Genomic DNA, 19,648 nt, shown 5'->3' with positions numbered 1-19,648 from the left:
TCCCGGTCTCAGTGCAATCTCCCGGTCTCAGTGCGATCTCCCGGTCTCAGTGTGATATCCCGGTCTCAGTGTGATCTCCCGCTCTCAGTGTGATCTTCCGGTGACAGTGTGATCTCCCGGTCTCAGTGCGATCTCCCAGTCTCAGTGTGATCTCCCGGTCTCAGTGCGATCTCCCGGTCTCAGTGTGATCTCCCGGTCTCAGTGTGATCTCCCAGTCTCAATGCGATCTCCCGGTCTCAGTGTGATCTCCCGGTCTCAGTGTGATCTCCCAGTCTCAGTGTGATCTCCCGGTCTAAGTGCTATCTCCCGGTCTCAGTGTGATCTCCCGGTCTCAGTGTGATCTCCCGGTCTCAGTGCAATATCCCGGTCTCAGTGTGATCTCCCGGTCTCAGTGTGATCTCCCGGTCTCAGTGCAATATCCCAGTCTCAGTGTGATCTCCCGGTCTAAGTGCTATCTCCCGGTCTCAGTGTGATCTCCCAGTCTCAGTGCGTTATCCCGGTCTCAGTGCGAACTCCCGGTCTCAGTGTGATCTCCCGGTCTCAGTGTGATCTCCCAGTGTCAGTGTGATCTCCCAGTCTCTGTGCGATCTCCCGGTCTCAGTGCGATCTCCCGGTCTCAGTGTGATCTCCCAGGCTCAGTGCGATCTTCCGATCTCAGTGTGATCTCCCGGTCTCAGTGCGATTTCCCGGTCTCAGTGCAATCTCCCGGTCTCAGTGCGATCTCCCGGTCTCAGTGTGATATCCCGGTCTCAGTGTGATCTCCCGGTCTCAGTGTGATCTTCCGGTGACAGTGTGATCTCCCGGTCTCAGTGCGATCTCCCAGTCTCAGTGTGATCTCCCGGTCTCAGTGCAATCTCCCGGTCTCAGTGTGATCTCCCGGTCTCAGTGTGATCTCCCAGTCTCAATGCGATCTCCCGGTCTCAGTGTGATCTCCCGGTCTCAGTGTGATCTCCCAGTCTCAGTATGATCTCCCGGTCTCAGTGCAATATCCCGGTCTCAGTGTGATCTCCCGGTCTCAGTGTGATCTCCCGGTCTCAGTGCAATATCCCGGTCTCAGTGTGATCTCCCGGTCTCAGTGTGATCTCCCGGTCTCAGTGCAATATCCCAGTCTCAGTGTGATCTCCCGGTCTAAGTGCTATCTCCCGGTCTCAGTGTGATCTCCCAGTCTCAGTGCGTTATCCCGGTCTCAGTGCGAACTCCCGGTCTCTGTGTGATCTCCCGGTCTCAGTGTGATCTCCCAGTGTCAGTGTGATCTCCCAGTCTCTGTGCGATCTCCCGGTCTCAGTGCGATCTCCCGGTCTCAGTGTGATCTCCCAGGCTCAGTGTGATCTCCCGGTCTCAGTGTGATCTCCCGGTCTCAGTGTGATCTCCCAGTCTCAGTGTGATCTCCCGGTCTCAGTGTGATCTCCCGGTCTCGGTCCAATATCCCGGTCTCAGAGTGATCTCCCGGTCTCAGTGTGATCTCCCGGTCTCAGTATGATCTCTCGGTCTCAGTGCGATCTCTTGGTCTCAGTTTGATCTCCCAGTCTCAGTGCGATCTCCCGGTCCCAGTGCGATCTCCCAGTCTCAGTGTGAACACTCAGTCTAAGAGCGATCTCCCGATCTCAGTGTGATCTCCCGGTCTCAGTGTGATCTCCCGGTATCAGAGCGATCTCCCGGTCTCAGTGCAATATCCCGGTCTCAGTGCAATCTCTCGATCTCAGTGCGATCTCCCGGTCTCAGTGTGATCTCCCGGTTTCAGTGCGATCTCCCGGTCTCATATCGATCTCCCAGTCTCAATGCGATCTCCCGGTCTCAGCGCTATCTCCCGGTCTCAGTGCGTTATCCCGATCTCAGTGTGATCTCCCAGTCTCAGACCGATCTCCCGATCTCAGTGCGATCTCCCGGTCTCAGTACGATCTCCCGGTCTCAGTGCAATATCCCGGTCTCAGTGCAATCTCTCGATCTCAGTGCGATCTCCCGGTCTCAGTGTGATCTCCCGGTTTCAGTGCGATCTCCCGGTCTCATAGCGATCTCCCAGGCTCAATGCGATCTCCCGGTCTCAGCGCTATCTCCCGGTCTCAGTGCGTTATCCCGGTCTCAGACCGATCTCCCGGTCTCAGTGTGATCTCCCGGTCTCAGTGCGATATCCCGGTCTCAGTGCGTTATCCCGGTCTCAGTGTGATCTCCCGGTCTCAGTGTGATCTCCCAGTCTCAGACCGATCTCCCGATCTCAGTGCGATCTCCCGGTCTCAGTACGATCTCCCGGTCTCAGTGCGATCTCCCGGTCTCAGTGCGATCTCCCGGTCTCAGTGCGATCTCCCGGTCTCAGTGTGATCTCCCGGTCTCAGTGTGATCTCTCAGTCTCAGTGTGATCTCCCGGTCTCAGTGCGATATCCCGGTCTCAGTATGATCTCCCGGTCTCAGTGTGATCTCCCGGTCTCAGTGTGATCTCCCGGTCTCTGTGTTATCTCCCAGTCTCTGTGCGATCTCCCGGTTTCAGGGTGACCTCACGGTCAGAGTGCGATCTCTTGGTCTCAGTACGATCTCCCAGGCCCAGTCTGATCTCCCGGTCTTGGTACGATATCCCGGTCTCAGAGTGATCTCCGGTCTCAGTGTGATCTCTCAGTCTCAATATGATCTCCCGGTCTCAGTGCTATATCCCAGTCTCAGTGTGATCTCCCGGTCTCAGTGTGATCTCCCGGTCTCAGTGTGATCTCCCGGTCTCACTGTGATCTCCCGGTCTCGGTACAATATCCCGGTCTCAGAGTGATCTCCCGGTCTCAGTGTGATCTCCCGGTCTCAGTGTGATCTCAGTAAGATCTCTCGGTCTCAGTGTGATCTCTTGGTCTCAGTACGATCACCCAGTCTCAGTGCGATCTCCCGGTCCCAGTGCGATCTCCCGGTCTCAGTGTGAACACTCAGTCTAAGAGCGATCTCCCGATCTCAGTGTGATCTCCTCGTCTCAGTGTGATAACCTATGCTCAGTGTGATCTTACGGTCTCAGTGCGATTTCCCAGTCTCAGTGCGATCTCCCGGTATCAGAGCGATTTCCCGGTCTCAGTGCGATCTCGCGGTGACAGCGCGATCTCCCGGTCTCAGTGTGATCTCCCGGTCTCAGTGTGATCTCCCAGTCTCAGTGCGATCTCCCGGTCCCAGTGCGATCTCCCGGTCTCAGTGCGATCTCCCGGTCTCAGTGTGATCTCCCGGTCTCAGTGTGATCTCCGGTCTCAGTGTGATCTCCCGGTATCAGTGTGATAACCTATGCTCAGTGTGATCTTACGGTCTCAGTGCAATTTCCCAACCTCAGTGCGATCTCCCGGTCTCAGTGCGATCTCCCGGTCTTAGTGCGATCTCCCGGTCTCAGTGTGACATACCGGTCTCAGTGTGATCTCCCGGTATCAGAGCGATCTCCCGGTCTCAGTGCCATATCCCGGTCTCAGTGCAATCTCTCGATCTCAGTGCGATCTCCCGGTCTCAGTGTGATCTCCCGGTCTCAGTGTGATCTCCCGCTTTCAGTGCGATCTCCCGGTCTCATAGCGAACTCCCGGTCTCAATGCGATATCCCGGTCTCAGTGCGTTATCCCGGTCTCAGTGTGATCTCCCGGTCTCAGTGTGATCTCCCAGTCTCAGACCGATCTCCCGATCTCAGTGCGATCTCCCGGTCTCAGTACGATCTCCCGGTCTCAGTGCGATCTCCCGGTCTCAGTGTGATCTCCCGGTCTCAGTGTGATCTCCCGGTCTCAGTGTGATTTCCCGGTCTCTGTGTTATCTCCCAGTCTCTGTGCGATCTCCCGGTTTCAGGGTGACCTCACGGTCAGAGTGCGATCTCTTGGTCTCAGTACGATCTCCCAGGCCCAGTCTGATCTCCCGGTCTTGGTACGATATCCCGGTCTCAGAGTGATCTCCGGTCTCAGTGTGATCTCTCAGTCTCAATATGATCTCCCGATCTCAGTGTGATCTCCCGGTCTCAGTGCGATTTCCCGGTCTCAGTGCAATCTCCCGGTCTCAGTGCGATCTCCCGGTCTCAGTGTGATATCCCGGTCTCAGTGTGATCTCCCGCTCTCAGTGTGATCTTCCGGTGACAGTGTGATCTCCCGGTCTCAGTGCGATCTCCCAGTCTCAGTGTGATCTCCCGGTCTCAGTGCGATCTCCCGGTCTCAGTGTGATCTCCCGGTCTCAGTGTGATCTCCCAGTCTCAATGCGATCTCCCGGTCTCAGTGTGATCTCCCGGTCTCAGTGTGATCTCCCAGTCTCAGTGTGATCTCCCGGTCTAAGTGCTATCTCCCGGTCTCAGTGTGATCTCCCGGTCTCAGTGTGATCTCCCGGTCTCAGTGCAATATCCCGGTCTCAGTGTGATCTCCCGGTCTCAGTGTGATCTCCCGGTCTCAGTGCAATATCCCAGTCTCAGTGTGATCTCCCGGTCTAAGTGCTATCTCCCGGTCTCAGTGTGATCTCCCAGTCTCAGTGCGTTATCCCGGTCTCAGTGCGAACTCCCGGTCTCAGTGTGATCTCCCGGTCTCAGTGTGATCTCCCAGTGTCAGTGTGATCTCCCAGTCTCTGTGCGATCTCCCGGTCTCAGTGCGATCTCCCGGTCTCAGTGTGATCTCCCAGGCTCAGTGCGATCTTCCGATCTCAGTGTGATCTCCCGGTCTCAGTGCGATTTCCCGGTCTCAGTGCAATCTCCCGGTCTCAGTGCGATCTCCCGGTCTCAGTGTGATATCCCGGTCTCAGTGTGATCTCCCGGTCTCAGTGTGATCTTCCGGTGACAGTGTGATCTCCCGGTCTCAGTGCGATCTCCCAGTCTCAGTGTGATCTCCCGGTCTCAGTGCAATCTCCCGGTCTCAGTGTGATCTCCCGGTCTCAGTGTGATCTCCCAGTCTCAATGCGATCTCCCGGTCTCAGTGTGATCTCCCGGTCTCAGTGTGATCTCCCAGTCTCAGTATGATCTCCCGGTCTCAGTGCAATATCCCGGTCTCAGTGTGATCTCCCGGTCTCAGTGTGATCTCCCGGTCTCAGTGCAATATCCCGGTCTCAGTGTGATCTCCCGGTCTCAGTGTGATCTCCCGGTCTCAGTGCAATATCCCAGTCTCAGTGTGATCTCCCGGTCTAAGTGCTATCTCCCGGTCTCAGTGTGATCTCCCAGTCTCAGTGCGTTATCCCGGTCTCAGTGCGAACTCCCGGTCTCTGTGTGATCTCCCGGTCTCAGTGTGATCTCCCAGTGTCAGTGTGATCTCCCAGTCTCTGTGCGATCTCCCGGTCTCAGTGCGATCTCCCGGTCTCAGTGTGATCTCCCAGGCTCAGTGTGATCTCCCGGTCTCAGTGTGATCTCCCGGTCTCAGTGTGATCTCCCAGTCTCAGTGTGATCTCCCGGTCTCAGTGTGATCTCCCGGTCTCGGTCCAATATCCCGGTCTCAGAGTGATCTCCCGGTCTCAGTGTGATCTCCCGGTCTCAGTATGATCTCTCGGTCTCAGTGCGATCTCTTGGTCTCAGTTTGATCTCCCAGTCTCAGTGCGATCTCCCGGTCCCAGTGCGATCTCCCAGTCTCAGTGTGAACACTCAGTCTAAGAGCGATCTCCCGATCTCAGTGTGATCTCCCGGTCTCAGTGTGATCTCCCGGTATCAGAGCGATCTCCCGGTCTCAGTGCAATATCCCGGTCTCAGTGCAATCTCTCGATCTCAGTGCGATCTCCCGGTCTCAGTGTGATCTCCCGGTTTCAGTGCGATCTCCCGGTCTCATATCGATCTCCCAGTCTCAATGCGATCTCCCGGTCTCAGCGCTATCTCCCGGTCTCAGTGCGTTATCCCGATCTCAGTGTGATCTCCCAGTCTCAGACCGATCTCCCGATCTCAGTGCGATCTCCCGGTCTCAGTACGATCTCCCGGTCTCAGTGCAATATCCCGGTCTCAGTGCAATCTCTCGATCTCAGTGCGATCTCCCGGTCTCAGTGTGATCTCCCGGTTTCAGTGCGATCTCCCGGTCTCATAGCGATCTCCCAGGCTCAATGCGATCTCCCGGTCTCAGCGCTATCTCCCGGTCTCAGTGCGTTATCCCGGTCTCAGACCGATCTCCCGGTCTCAGTGTGATCTCCCGGTCTCAGTGCGATATCCCGGTCTCAGTGCGTTATCCCGGTCTCAGTGTGATCTCCCGGTCTCAGTGTGATCTCCCAGTCTCAGACCGATCTCCCGATCTCAGTGCGATCTCCCGGTCTCAGTACGATCTCCCGGTCTCAGTGCGATCTCCCGGTCTCAGTGCGATCTCCCGGTCTCAGTGCGATCTCCCGGTCTCAGTGTGATCTCCCGGTCTCAGTGTGATCTCTCAGTCTCAGTGTGATCTCCCGGTCTCAGTGCGATATCCCGGTCTCAGTATGATCTCCCGGTCTCAGTGTGATCTCCCGGTCTCAGTGTGATCTCCCGGTCTCTGTGTTATCTCCCAGTCTCTGTGCGATCTCCCGGTTTCAGGGTGACCTCACGGTCAGAGTGCGATCTCTTGGTCTCAGTACGATCTCCCAGGCCCAGTCTGATCTCCCGGTCTTGGTACGATATCCCGGTCTCAGAGTGATCTCCGGTCTCAGTGTGATCTCTCAGTCTCAATATGATCTCCCGGTCTCAGTGCTATATCCCAGTCTCAGTGTGATCTCCCGGTCTCAGTGTGATCTCCCGGTCTCAGTGTGATCTCCCGGTCTCACTGTGATCTCCCGGTCTCGGTACAATATCCCGGTCTCAGAGTGATCTCCCGGTCTCAGTGTGATCTCCCGGTCTCAGTGTGATCTCAGTAAGATCTCTCGGTCTCAGTGTGATCTCTTGGTCTCAGTACGATCACCCAGTCTCAGTGCGATCTCCCGGTCCCAGTGCGATCTCCCGGTCTCAGTGTGAACACTCAGTCTAAGAGCGATCTCCCGATCTCAGTGTGATCTCCTCGTCTCAGTGTGATAACCTATGCTCAGTGTGATCTTACGGTCTCAGTGCGATTTCCCAGTCTCAGTGCGATCTCCCGGTATCAGAGCGATTTCCCGGTCTCAGTGCGATCTCGCGGTGACAGCGCGATCTCCCGGTCTCAGTGTGATCTCCCGGTCTCAGTGTGATCTCCCAGTCTCAGTGCGATCTCCCGGTCCCAGTGCGATCTCCCGGTCTCAGTGCGATCTCCCGGTCTCAGTGTGATCTCCCGGTCTCAGTGTGATCTCCGGTCTCAGTGTGATCTCCCGGTATCAGTGTGATAACCTATGCTCAGTGTGATCTTACGGTCTCAGTGCAATTTCCCAACCTCAGTGCGATCTCCCGGTCTCAGTGCGATCTCCCGGTCTTAGTGCGATCTCCCGGTCTCAGTGTGACATACCGGTCTCAGTGTGATCTCCCGGTATCAGAGCGATCTCCCGGTCTCAGTGCCATATCCCGGTCTCAGTGCAATCTCTCGATCTCAGTGCGATCTCCCGGTCTCAGTGTGATCTCCCGGTCTCAGTGTGATCTCCCGCTTTCAGTGCGATCTCCCGGTCTCATAGCGAACTCCCGGTCTCAATGCGATATCCCGGTCTCAGTGCGTTATCCCGGTCTCAGTGTGATCTCCCGGTCTCAGTGTGATCTCCCAGTCTCAGACCGATCTCCCGATCTCAGTGCGATCTCCCGGTCTCAGTACGATCTCCCGGTCTCAGTGCGATCTCCCGGTCTCAGTGTGATCTCCCGGTCTCAGTGTGATCTCCCGGTCTCAGTGTGATTTCCCGGTCTCTGTGTTATCTCCCAGTCTCTGTGCGATCTCCCGGTTTCAGGGTGACCTCACGGTCAGAGTGCGATCTCTTGGTCTCAGTACGATCTCCCAGGCCCAGTCTGATCTCCCGGTCTTGGTACGATATCCCGGTCTCAGAGTGATCTCCGGTCTCAGTGTGATCTCTCAGTCTCAATATGATCTCCCGGTCTCAGTGCTATATCCCAGTCTCAGTGTGATCTCCCGGTCTCAGTGTGATCTCCCGGTCTCAGTGTGATCTCCCGGTCTCACTGTGATCTCCCGGTCTCGGTACAATATCCCGGTCTCAGAGTGATCTCCCGGTCTCAGTGTGATCTCCCGGTCTCAGTGTGATCTCAGTAAGATCTCTCGGTCTCAGTGCGATCTCTTGGTCTCAGTACGATCACCCAGTCTCAGTGCGATCTCCCGGTCCCAGTGCGATCTCCCGGTCTCAGTGTGAACACTCAGTCTAAGAGCGATCTCCCGATCTCAGTGTGATCTCCTCGTCTCAGTGTGATAACCTATGCTCAGTGTGATCTTACAGTCTCAGTGCGATTTCCCAGACTCAGTGCGATCTCCCGGTATCAGAGCGATCTCCCGGTCTCAGTGCGATCTCGCGGTGACAGCGCGATCTCCCGGTCTCAGTGTGATCTCCCGGTCTCAGTGTGATCTCCCAGTCTCAGTGCGATCTCCCGGTCCCAGTGCGATCTCCCGGTCTCAGTGCGATCTCCCGGTCTCAGTGTGATCTCCCGGTCTCAGTGTGATCTCCGGTCTCAGTGTGATCTCCCGGTATCAGTGTGATAACCTATGCTCAGTGTGATCTTACGGTCTCAGTGCGATTTACCAACCTCAGTGCGATCTCCCGGTCTCAGTGCGATCTCCCGGTCTCAGTGCGATCTCCCGGTCTCAGTGTGACATACCGGTCTCAGTGTGATCTCCCGGTATCAGAGCGATCTCCCGGTCTCAGTGCCATATCCCGGTCTCAGTGCAATCTCTCGATCTCAGTGCGATCTCCCGGTCTCAGTGTGATCTCCCGGTCTCAGTGTGATCTCCCGCTTTCAGTGCGATCTCCCGGTCTCAATGCGATCTCCCGGTCTCAGTGCTATCTCCCGGTCTCAGTGCGATCTCCCAGTCTCAGTGTTATCTCCCGGTCTCAGTGCTATCTCCCAGTCTCAGTGTTATCTCCCGTTCTCAGTGTGATCTCCCGGTGTCAGTGTGATCTCCCGGTCTCAGTGTGATCTCCCAGTCTCGGTGCGTTATCCCGGTCTCAGTGCGAACTCCCGGTCTCAGTGTGATCTCCCAGTCTCAGTGTTTTCTCCCGTTCTCAGTGTGATCTCCCGATCTCAGTGTGATCTCCCGGTCTCAGTGCGATCTCCCGTTCTCAGTGTTATCTCCCGGTCTCAGTGTGCTCTCCCGGTCTCAGTGTTATCTCCCGTTCTCAGTGTGATCTCCCGGTCTCAGTGTGATCTCCCGGTCTCAGTGTTATCTCCCGGTCTCAGTGTGATCTCCAAGTCTCAGTGTTATCTCCCGGTCTCAGTGTGATCTCCCAGTCTCAGTGTTATCTGCCGTTCTCACTTTTATCTCCCGTTCTCAGTGTGATCTCCAGGTCTCAGTGCGATCTCCCGGTCTCAGTGCGATCTCCCGATCTCAGTGTGATCTCCCGGTCTCAGTGCGATCTTCCGATCTCAGTGTGATCTCCCGGTCTCAGTGCGATTTCCCGGTCTCAGTGCAATCTCCCGGTCTCAGTGCGATCTCCCGGTCTCAGTGTGATATCCCGGTCTCAGTGTGATCTCCCGGTCTCAGTGTGATCTTCCGGTGACAGTGTGATCTCCCGGTCTCAGTGCGATCTCCCGGTCTCAGTGCGATCTCCCGGTCTCAGTGCGATCTCCCGGTGACAGCGCGATCTCCCGGTCTCAGTGTGATCTCCCAGTCTCAATGCGATCTCCCGGTCTCAGTGTGATCTCCCGGTCTCAGTGTGATCTCCCAGTCTCAGTGCGATCTCCCAGTCTCAGTGCGATCTCCCGGTCTCAGTGTGATCTCCCGGTCTCAGTGTGATCTCCCGGTCTCAGTGCAATATCCCGGTCTCAGTGTGATCTCCCGGTCTCAGTGAAATCTCCCGGTCTCAGTGTGATCTCCCAGTCTCAGTGCGTTATCCCGGTCTCAGTGCGAACTCCCGGTCTCTGTGTGATCTCCCGGTCTCAGTGTGATCTCCCGGTCTCAGTGTGATCTCCCAGTCTCTGTGCGATCTCCCGGTCTCAGTGCGATATCCCGGTCTCAGTGTGATCTCCCAGGCTCAGTGTGATCTCCCGGTCTCAGTGTGATCTCCCGGTCTCAGTGTGATATCCCGGTCTCAGTGTGATCTCCCAGTCTCAGTGTGATCTCCCGGTCTCAGTGTGATCTCCCGGTCTCAGTGTGATCTCCCGTTATCAGAGCGATCTCCCGGTCTCAGTGCAATATCCCGGTCTCAGTGCAATCTCTCGATCTCAGTGCGATCTCCCGGTCTCAGTGTGATCTCCCAGTCTCAGTGTGATCTCCCGGTTTCAGTGCGATCTCCCGGTCTCATAGCGATCTCCCAGTCTCAATGCGATCTCCCGGTCTCAGCGCTATCTCCCGGTCTCAGTGTGATCTCCCGGTCTCAGACCGATCTCCCGGTCTCAGTGTGATCTCCCGGTCTCAGTGCGATATCCCGGTCTCAGTGCGTTATCCCGGTCTCAGTGTGATCTCCCGGTCTCAGTGTGATCTCCCAGTCTCAGTGCGTTATCCCGGTCTCAGTGCGATCTCCCGGTCTCAGTACGATCTCCCGGTCTCAGTGCGATCTCCCGGTCTCAGTGTGATCTCCCGGTCTCAGTGCGATCTCCCGGGCTCAGTGCGATCTCCCGGTCTCAGTGTGATCTCCCGGTGTCAGTGTGATCGCCCGGTCTCAGTGTGATCTCCCGGTCTCAGTGTGATTTCCCAGTCACTGTGTTATCTCCCAGTCTCTGTGCGATCTCCCGGTTTCAGGGTGATCTCACGGTCTGAGTGCGATCTCTCGGTCTCAGTACGATCTCCCAGGCCCAGTCTGATCTCCCGGTCTTGGTACGATATCCCGGTCTCAGAGTGATCTCCGGTCTCAGTGTGATCTCTCAGTCTCAGTGTGATCTCCCGGTCTCAGTGCGATATCCCGGTCTCAGTGTGATCTCCCGGTCTCAGTGTGATCTCCCGGTCTCAGTGTGATCTCCCGGTCTCTGTGTTATCTCCCAGTCTCTGTGCGATCTCCCGGTTTCAGGGTGACCTCACGGTCAGAGTGCGATCTCTTGGTGTCAGTACGATCTCCCAGGCCCAGTCTGATCTCCCGGTCTTGGTACGATATCCCGGTCTCAGAGTGATCTCCGGTCTCAGTGTGATCTCTCAGTCTCAATATGATCTCCCGGTCTCAGTGCTATATCCCAGTCTCAGTGTGATCTCCCGGTCTCAGTGTGATCTCCCGGTCTCAGTGCGATCTCCCGGTCTCAGTGCGATATCCCGGTCTCAGTGTGATCTTCCGGTCTCAGTGTGATCTCCCGGTCTCAGTGTGATCTCCCGGTCTCGGTACAATATCCCGGTCTCAGAGTGATCTCCCGGTCTCAGTGTGATCTCCCGGTCTCAGTGTGATCTCAGTATGATCTCTCGGTCTCAGTGCGATCTCTTTGTCTCAGTACGATCACCCAGTCTCAGTGAGATCTCCCGGTCCCAGTGCGATCTCCCGGTCTCAGTGTGAACACTCAGTCTAAGAGCGATCTCCCGATCTCAGTGTGATCTCCTCGTCTCAGTGTGAAAACCTATGCTCAGTGTGATCTTACGGTCTCAGTGCGATTTCGCAGTCTCAGTGCGATCTCCCGGTCTCAGTGTGATCTCCCGGTCTCAGTGTGATCTCCCGGTATCAGAGCGATCTCCCGGTCTCAGTGCGATCTCGCGGTGACAGCGCGATCTCCCGGTCTCAGTGTGATCTCCCGGTCTCAGTGTGATCTCCCAGTCTCAGTGCGATCTCCCGGTCCCAGTGCGATCTCCCGGTCTCAGTGCGATCTCCCGGTCTCAGTGCGATCTCCCGGTCTCAGTGTGATCTCCCGGTCTCAGTGTGATCTCCGGTCTCAGTGTGATCTCCCGGTCTCAGTGTGATAACCTATGCTCAGTGTGATCTTACGGTCTCAGTGCGATTTCCCAACCTCAGTGCGATCTCCCGGTCTCAGTGCGATCTCCCGGTCTCAGTGTGATATCCCGGTCTCAGTGTGATCTCCCGGTCTCAGTGTGATCTTCCGGTGACAGTGTGATCTCCCGGTCTCAGTGCGATCACCCGGTCTCAGTGCGATCTCCCGGTCTCAGTGCGATCTCCCGGTGACAGCGCGATCTCCCGGTCTCAGTGTGATCTCCCAGTCTCAATGCGATCTCCCGGTCTCAGTGTGATCTCCCGGTCTCAGTGTGATCTCCCAGTCTCAGTGCGATCTCCCAGTCTCAGTGCGATCTCCCGGTCTCAGTGTGATCTCCCGGTCTCAGTGTGATCTCCCGGTCTCAGTGCAATATCCCGGTCTCAGTGTGATCTCCCGGTCTCAGTGAAATCTCCCGGTCTCAGTGTGATCTCCCAGTCTCAGTGCGTTATCCCGGTCTCAGTGCGAACTCCCGGTCTCTGTGTGATCTCCCGGTCTCAGTGTGATCTCCCGGTCTCAGTGTGATCTCCCAGTCTCTGTGCGATCTCCCGGTCTCAGTGCGATATCCCGGTCTCAGTGTGATCTCCCAGGCTCAGTTTGATCTCCCGGTCTCAGTGTGATCTCCCGGTCTCAGTGTGATATCCCGGTCTCAGTGTGATCTCCCAGTCTCAGTGTGATCTCCCGGTCTCAGTGTGATCTCCCGGTCTCAGTGTGATCTCCCGTTATCAGAGCGATCTCCCGGTCTCAGTGCAATATCCCGGTCTCAGTGCAATCTCTCGATCTCAGTGCGATCTCCCGGTCTCAGTGTGATCTCCCAGTCTCAGTGTGATCTCCCGGTTTCAGTGCGATCTCCCGGTCTCATAGCGATCTCCCAGTCTCAATGCGATCTCCCGGTCTCAGCGCTATCTCCCGGTCTCAGTGTGATCTCCCGGTCTCAGACCGATCTCCCGGTCTCAGTGTGATCTCCCGGTCTCAGTGCGATATCCCGGTCTCAGTGCGTTATCCCGGTCTCAGTGTGATCTCCCGGTCTCAGTGTGATCTCCCAGTCTCAGTGCGTTATCCCGGTCTCAGTGCGATCTCCCGGTCTCAGTACGATCTCCCGGTCTCAGTGCGATCTCCCGGTCTCAGTGTGATCTCCCGGTCTCAGTGCGATCTCCCGGGCTCAGTGCGATCTCCCGGTCTCAGTGTGATCTCCTGGTGTCAGTGTGATCGCCCGGTCTCAGTGTGATCTCCCGGTCTCAGTGTGATTTCCCAGTCACTGTGTTATCTCCCAGTCTCTGTGCGATCTCCCGGTTTCAGGGTGATCTCACGGTCTGAGTGCGATCTCTCGGTCTCAGTACGATCTCCCAGGCCCAGTCTGATCTCCCGGTCTTGGTACGATATCCCGGTCTCAGAGTGATCTCCGGTCTCAGTGTGATCTCTCAGTCTCAGTGTGATCTCCCGGTCTCAGTGCGATATCCCGGTCTCAGTATGATCTCCCGGTCTCAGTGTGATCTCCCGGTCTCAGTGTGATCTCCCGGTCTCTGTGTTATCTCCCAGTCTCAGTGCGATCTCCCGGTTTCAGGGTGACCTCACGGTCAGAGTGCGATCTCTTGGTCTCAGTACGATCTCCCAGGCCCAGTCTGATCTCCCGGTCTTGGTACGATATCCCGGTCTCAGAGTGATCTCCGGTCTCAGTGTGATCTCTCAGTCTCAATATGATCTCCCGGTCTCAGTGCTATATCCCGTCTCAGTGTGATCTCCCGGTCTCAGTGTGATCTCCCGGTCTCAGTGCAATCTCCCGGTCTCAGTGCGATATCCCAGTCTCAGTGTGATCTTCCGGTCTCAGTGTGATCTCCCGGTCTCAGTGTGATCTCCCGGTCTCGGTACTATATCCCGGTCTCAGAGTGATCTCCCGGTCTCAGTGTGATCTCCCGGTCTCAGTGTGATCTCAGTATGATCTCTCGGTCTCAGTGCGATCTCTTGGTCTCAGTACGATCACCCAGTCTCAGTGCGATCTCCCGGTCCCAGTGCGATCTCCCGGTCTCAGTGTGAACACTCAGTCTAAGAGCGATCTCCCGATCTCAGTGTGATCTCCTCGTCTCAGTGTGATAACCTATGCTCAGTGTGATCTTACGGTCTCAGTGCGATTTCGCAGTCTCAGTGCGATCTCCCGGTCTCAGTGTGATCTCCCGGTCTCAGTGTGATCTCCCGGTATCAGAGCGATCTCCCGGTCTCAGTGCGATCTCGCGGTGACAGCGCGATCTCCCGGTCTCAGTGTGATCTCCCGGTCTCAGTGTGATCTCCCAGTCTCAGTGCGATCTCCCGGTCCCAGTGCGATCTCCCGGTCTCAGTGCGATCTCCCGGTCTCAGTGCGATCTCCCGGTCTCAGTGTGATCTCCCGGTCTCAGTGTGATCTCCGGTCTCAGTGTGATCTCCCGGTCTCAGTGTGATAACCTATGCTCAGTGTGATCTTACGGTCTCAGTGCGATTTCCCAACCTCAGTGCGATCTCCCGGTCTCAGTGCGATCTCCCGGTCTCAGTGCGATCTCCCGGTCTCAGTGTGACATACCGGTCTCAGTGTGATCTCCCGGTATCAGAGCGATCTCCCGGTCTCAGTGCCATATCCCGGTCTCAGTGCAATCTCTCGATCTCAGTGCGATCTCCCGTTCTCAGTGTGATCTCCCGGTCTCAGTGTGATCTCCCGCTTTCAATGCGATCTCCCGGTCTCATAGCGAACTCCCGGTCTCAATGCGATCTCCCGGTCTCAGTGTTATCTCCCGGTCTCAGTGCTATCTCCCGGTCTCAGTGTGATCTCCCGGTGTCAGTGTGATCTCCCGGTCTCAGTGTGATCTCCCAGTCTCGGTGCGTTATCCCGGTCTCAGTGCGAACTCCCGGTCTCAGTGTGATCTCCCAGTCTCAGTGTTTTCTCCCGTTCTCAGTGTGATCTCCCGATCTCAGTGTGATCTCCCGGTCTCAGTGCGATCTCACAGTCTCAGTGTTATCTGCCGGTCTGAGTGTGCTCTCCCGGTCTCAGTGTTATCTCCCGTTCTCAGTGTGATCTCCCGGTCTCAGTGTGATCTCCCGGTCTCAGTGTTATCTCCCGGTCTCAGTGTGATCTCCAAGTTTCAGTGTTTTCTCCCGGTCTCAGTGTGATCTCCCAGTCTCAGTGTTATCTGCCGTTCTCAGTTTTATCTCCCGTTCTCAGTGTGATCTCCAGGTCTCAGTGCGATCTCCCGGTCTCAGTGCGATCGCCCGATCTCAGTGTGATCTCCCGGTCTCAGTGCGATCTTCCGATCTCAGTGTGATCTCCCGGTCTCAGTGCGATTTCCCGGTCTCAGTGCAATCTCCCGGTCTCAGTGCGATCTCCCGTTCTCAGTGTGATATCCCGGTCTCAGTGTGATCTCCCGGTCTCAGTGTGATCTTCCGGTGACAGTGTGATCTCCCGGTCTCAGTGCGATCTCCCGGTCTCAGTGCGATCTCCCGGTCTCAGTGCGATCTCCCGGTGACAGCGCGATCTCCCGGTCTCAGTGTGATATCCCAGTCTCAATGCGATCTCCCGGTCTCAGTGTGATCTCCCGGTCTCAGTGTGATCTCCCAGTCTCAGTGTGATCTCCCAGTCTCAGTGCGATCTCCCGGTCTCAGTGTGATCTCCCGGTCTCAGTGTGATCTCCCGGTCTCAGTGCAATATCCCGGTCTCAGTGTGATCTCCCGGTCTCAGTGAAATCTCCCGGTCTCAGTGTGATCTCCCAGTCTCAGTGCGTTATCCCGGTCTCAGTGCGAACTCCCGGTCTCTGTGTGATCTCCCGGTCTCAGTGTGATCTCCCGGTCTCAGTGTGATCTCCCAGTCTCTGTGCGATCTCCCGGTCTCAGTGCGATATCCCGGTCTCAGTGTGATCTCCCAGGCTCAGTGTGATCTCCCGGTCTCAGTGTGATCTCCCGGTCTCAGTGTGATATCCTGGTCTCAGTGTGATCTCCCAGTCTCAGTGTGATCTCCCGGTCTCAGTGCGATCTCCCGGTCTCAGTGTGATCTCCCGTTATCAGAGCGATCTCCCGGTCTCAGTGCAATATCCCGGTCTCAGTGTGATCTCCCGGTCTCAGTGAAATCTCCCGGTCTCAGTGTGATCTCCCAGTCTCAGTGCGTTATCCCGGTCTCAGTGCGAACTCCCGGTCTCTGTGTGATCTCCCGGTCTCAGTGTGATCTCCCGGTCTCAGTGTAATCTCCCAGTCTCTGTGCGATCTCCCGGTCTCAGTGCGATATCCCGGTCTCAGTGTGATCTCCCAGGCTCAGTGTGATCTCCCGGTCTCAGTGTGATCTCCCGGTCTCAGTGTGATATCCTGGTCTCAGTGTGATCTCCCAGTCTCAGTGTGATCTCCCGGTCTCAGTGTGATCTCCCGGTCTCAGTGTGATCTCCCGTTATCAGAGCGATCTCCCGGTCTCAGTGCAATATCCCGGTCTCAGTGCAATCTCTCGATCTCAGTGCGATCTCCCGGTCTCAGTGTGATCTCCCGGTCTCAGTGTGATCTCCCGGTTTCAGTGCGATCTCCCGGTCTCATAGCGATCTCCCAGTCTCAATGCGATCTCCCGGTCTCAGCGCTATCTCCCGGTCTCAGTGCGTTATCCCGGTCTCAGAGTGATCTCCCGGTCTCAGTGTGATCTCCCGGTCTCAGACCGATCTCCCGGTCTCAGTGTGATCTCCCGGTCTCAGTGCGATATCCCGGTCTCAGTGCGTTATCCCGGTCTCAGTGTGATCTCCCGGTCTCAGTGTGATCTCCCAGTCTCAGTGCGTTATCCCGGTCTCAGTGCGATCTCCCGGTCTCAGTACGATCTCCCGGTCTCAGTGCGATCTCCCGGTCTCAGTGTGATCTCCCAGTCTCAGTGCGTTATCCCGGTCTCAGTGCGATCTCCCGGTCTCAGTACGATCTCCCGGTCTCAGTGCGATCTCCCGGTCTCAGTGCGATCTCCCGGTCTCAGTGTGATCTCCCGGTGTCAGTGTGATTGCCCGGTCTCAGTGTGATCTCCCGGTCTCAGTGTGATTTCCCAGTCACTGTGTTATCTCCCAGTCTCTGTGCGATCTCCCGGTTTCAGGGTGATCTCACGGTCTGAGTGCGATCTCTCGGTCTCAGTACGATCTCCCAGGCCCAGTCTGATCTCCCGGTCTTGGTACGATATCCCGGTCTCAGAGTGATCTCCGGTCTCAGTGTGATCTCTCAGTCTCAGTGTGATCTCCCGGTCTCAGTGCGATATCCCGGTCTCAGTGTGATCTCCCGGTCTCAGTGTGATCTCCCGGTCTCAGTGCGATCTCCCGGTCTCAGTGCGATATCCCGGTCTCAGTGTGATCTCCCGGTCTCTGTGTGATCTCCCGGTCTCAGTGCGATCTCCCAGGCTCAGTGTGATCTCCCGGTGTCAATGTGATCTCCCGGTGTCAGTGTGATGTCCCGGTCTCAGTGCGATCTCCCAGGCTCATTGTGATCTCCCGGTTTCAATGTTATCTCCCGGTCTCAGTGTTATCTCCCGGTCTCAGTGCGATCTCCCGGTCTCAGTGTGATCTCCTAGTCTCAGTGTTATCTCCCGGTCTCAGTGCGATCTCCCAGTCTCAGTGTGATCTCCCGGTCTCAGTGTGATCTCCCGGTCTCAGTGCGAACTCCCGGTCTCAGTGTGATCTCCCTGTCTCAGTGTTATCTCCCGGTCTCAGTGCGATCTCCCGGTCTCAGTGCGATCTCCCGGTCTTAGTGTGATCTCCCGGTCTCAGTGCAATTTCCCGGTCTCAGTGCAATCTCCCGGTCTCAGTGTGATCTCCCGGTCTCAGTGCGATCTCCCGGTCTCAGTGTGATCTCCCGGTCTCAGTGTGATCTTCCGGTGACAGTGTGATCTCCCGGTCTCAGTGCGATCTCCCGGTCTCCGTGCGATCCCCCGGTGACAGCGCGATCTCCTGGTCTCAGTGTGATCTCCCGGTCTCAGTGTGATCTTCCGGTGACAGTGTGAACTCCCTGTCTCAGTGCGATCTCCTGGTCTCAGTGTGATCTCCCGGTCTCAGTGCGATCTCCCGGTCTCAGTGCGATCTCCCGGTCTCAGTGCGATCTCCCGGTCTCAGTGCGATCACCCGGTCTCAGTGTGATCTCCCGGTCTCAGTGCAATATCCCGGTCTCAGTGTGATCTCCCGGTCTCAGTGCGATCTCCCGGTCTCAGTGTGATCTCCCAGTCTCAGTGCGTTATCCCGGTCTCAGTACGATCTCCCAGTCTCAGTGTGATCTCCCGGTATCAGTGCGATCTCCCGTTCTCAGTGTTATCTCCTGGTCTCAGTGCGATCTCACAGTCTCAGTGTTATCTCCCGGTCTCAGTGTGATCTCCCTGTCTCAGTGTTATCTCCCGTTCTCAGTGTGATCTCCCGGTCTCAGTGTGATCTCCCGGTCTCAGTGTTATCTCCCGTTCTCAGTGTGATCTCCCGGTCTCAGTGTGATCTCCCGGTCTCAGTGTTATCTCCCGGTGACAGTGTGATCTCCCGGTCTCAGTGCGATCTCCCGGTCTCAGTGCGATCTCCCGGTCTCAGTGCGATCTCCCGGTGACAGCGCGATCTCCCGGTCTCAGTGTGATCTCCCAGTCTCAATGCGATCTCCCGGTCTCAGTGTGATCTCCCGGTCTCAGTGTGATCTCCCAGTCTCAGTGTGATCTCCCAGTCTCAGTGCGATCTCCCGGTCTCAGTGTGATCTCCCGGTCTCAGTGCAATATCCCGGTCTCAGTGTGATCTCCCGATCTCAGTGTGATCTCCCGGTCTCAGTGTGATCTCCTGGTCTCAGTGTGATCTCCCGGTCTCAGTGCGTTATCCCGGTCTCAGTGCGAACTCCCGGTCTCTGTGTGATCGCCCGGTCTCAGTGTGATCTCCCGGTCTCAGTGTGATTTCCCAGTCACTGTGTTATCTCCCAGTCTCTGTGCGATCTCCCGGTTTCAGGGTGATCTCACGGTCTGAGTGCGATCTCTCGGTCTCAGTACGATCTCCCAGGCCCAGTCTGATCTCCCGGTCTTGGTACGATATCCCGGTCTCAGAGTGATCTCCGGTCTCAGTGTGATCTCTCAGTCTCAGTGTGATCTCCCGGTCTCAGTGCGATATCCCGGTCTCAGTGTGATCTCCCGGTCTCAGTGTGATCTCCCGGTCTCAGTGCGATCTCCCGGTCTCAGTGCGATATCCCGGTCTCAGTGTGATCTCCCGGTCTCAGTGTGATGTCCCGGTCTCAGTGCGATCTCCCAGGCTCATTGTGATCTCCCGGTTTCAATGTTATCTCCCGGTCTCAGTGTTATCTCCCGGTCTCAGTGCGATCTCCCGGTCTCAGTGCGAACTCCCGGTCTCAGTGTGATCTCCCGGTCTCAGTGTGATCTCCCGGTCTCAGTGCGATCTCCCGGTCTCAGTGCGATATCCCGGTCTCAGTGTGATCTCCCGGTCTCAGTGTGATGTCCCGGTCTCAGTGCGATCTCCCAGGCTCATTGTGATCTCCCGGTTTCAATGTTATCTCCCGGTCTCAGTGTGATCTCCCTGTCTCAGTGTTATCTCCCGGTCTCAGTGCGATCTCCCGGTCTCAGTGCGATCTCCCGGTCTCAGTGCGATCTCCCGGGCTCAGTGCGATCTCCCGGTCTCAGTGTGATCTCCTGGTGTCAGTGTGATCGCCCGGTCTCAGTGTGATCTCCGGGTCTCAGTGTGATTTCCCAGTCACTGTGTTATCTCCCAGTCTCTGTGCGATCTCCCGGTTTCAGGGTGATCTCACGGTCTGAGTGCGATCTCTCGGTCTCAGTACGATCTCCCAGGCCCAGTCTGATCT

The sequence above is a fragment of the Chiloscyllium plagiosum genome, unplaced genomic scaffold (assembly GCF_037043375.1).
Source record: "Chiloscyllium plagiosum isolate Xiang-an unplaced genomic scaffold, Cpla_swu_hap1 HiC_scaffold_25, whole genome shotgun sequence".
Lineage (NCBI taxonomy): Eukaryota > Metazoa > Chordata > Chondrichthyes > Orectolobiformes > Hemiscylliidae > Chiloscyllium > Chiloscyllium plagiosum.
This window is presented reverse-complemented; position numbering follows the sequence as displayed.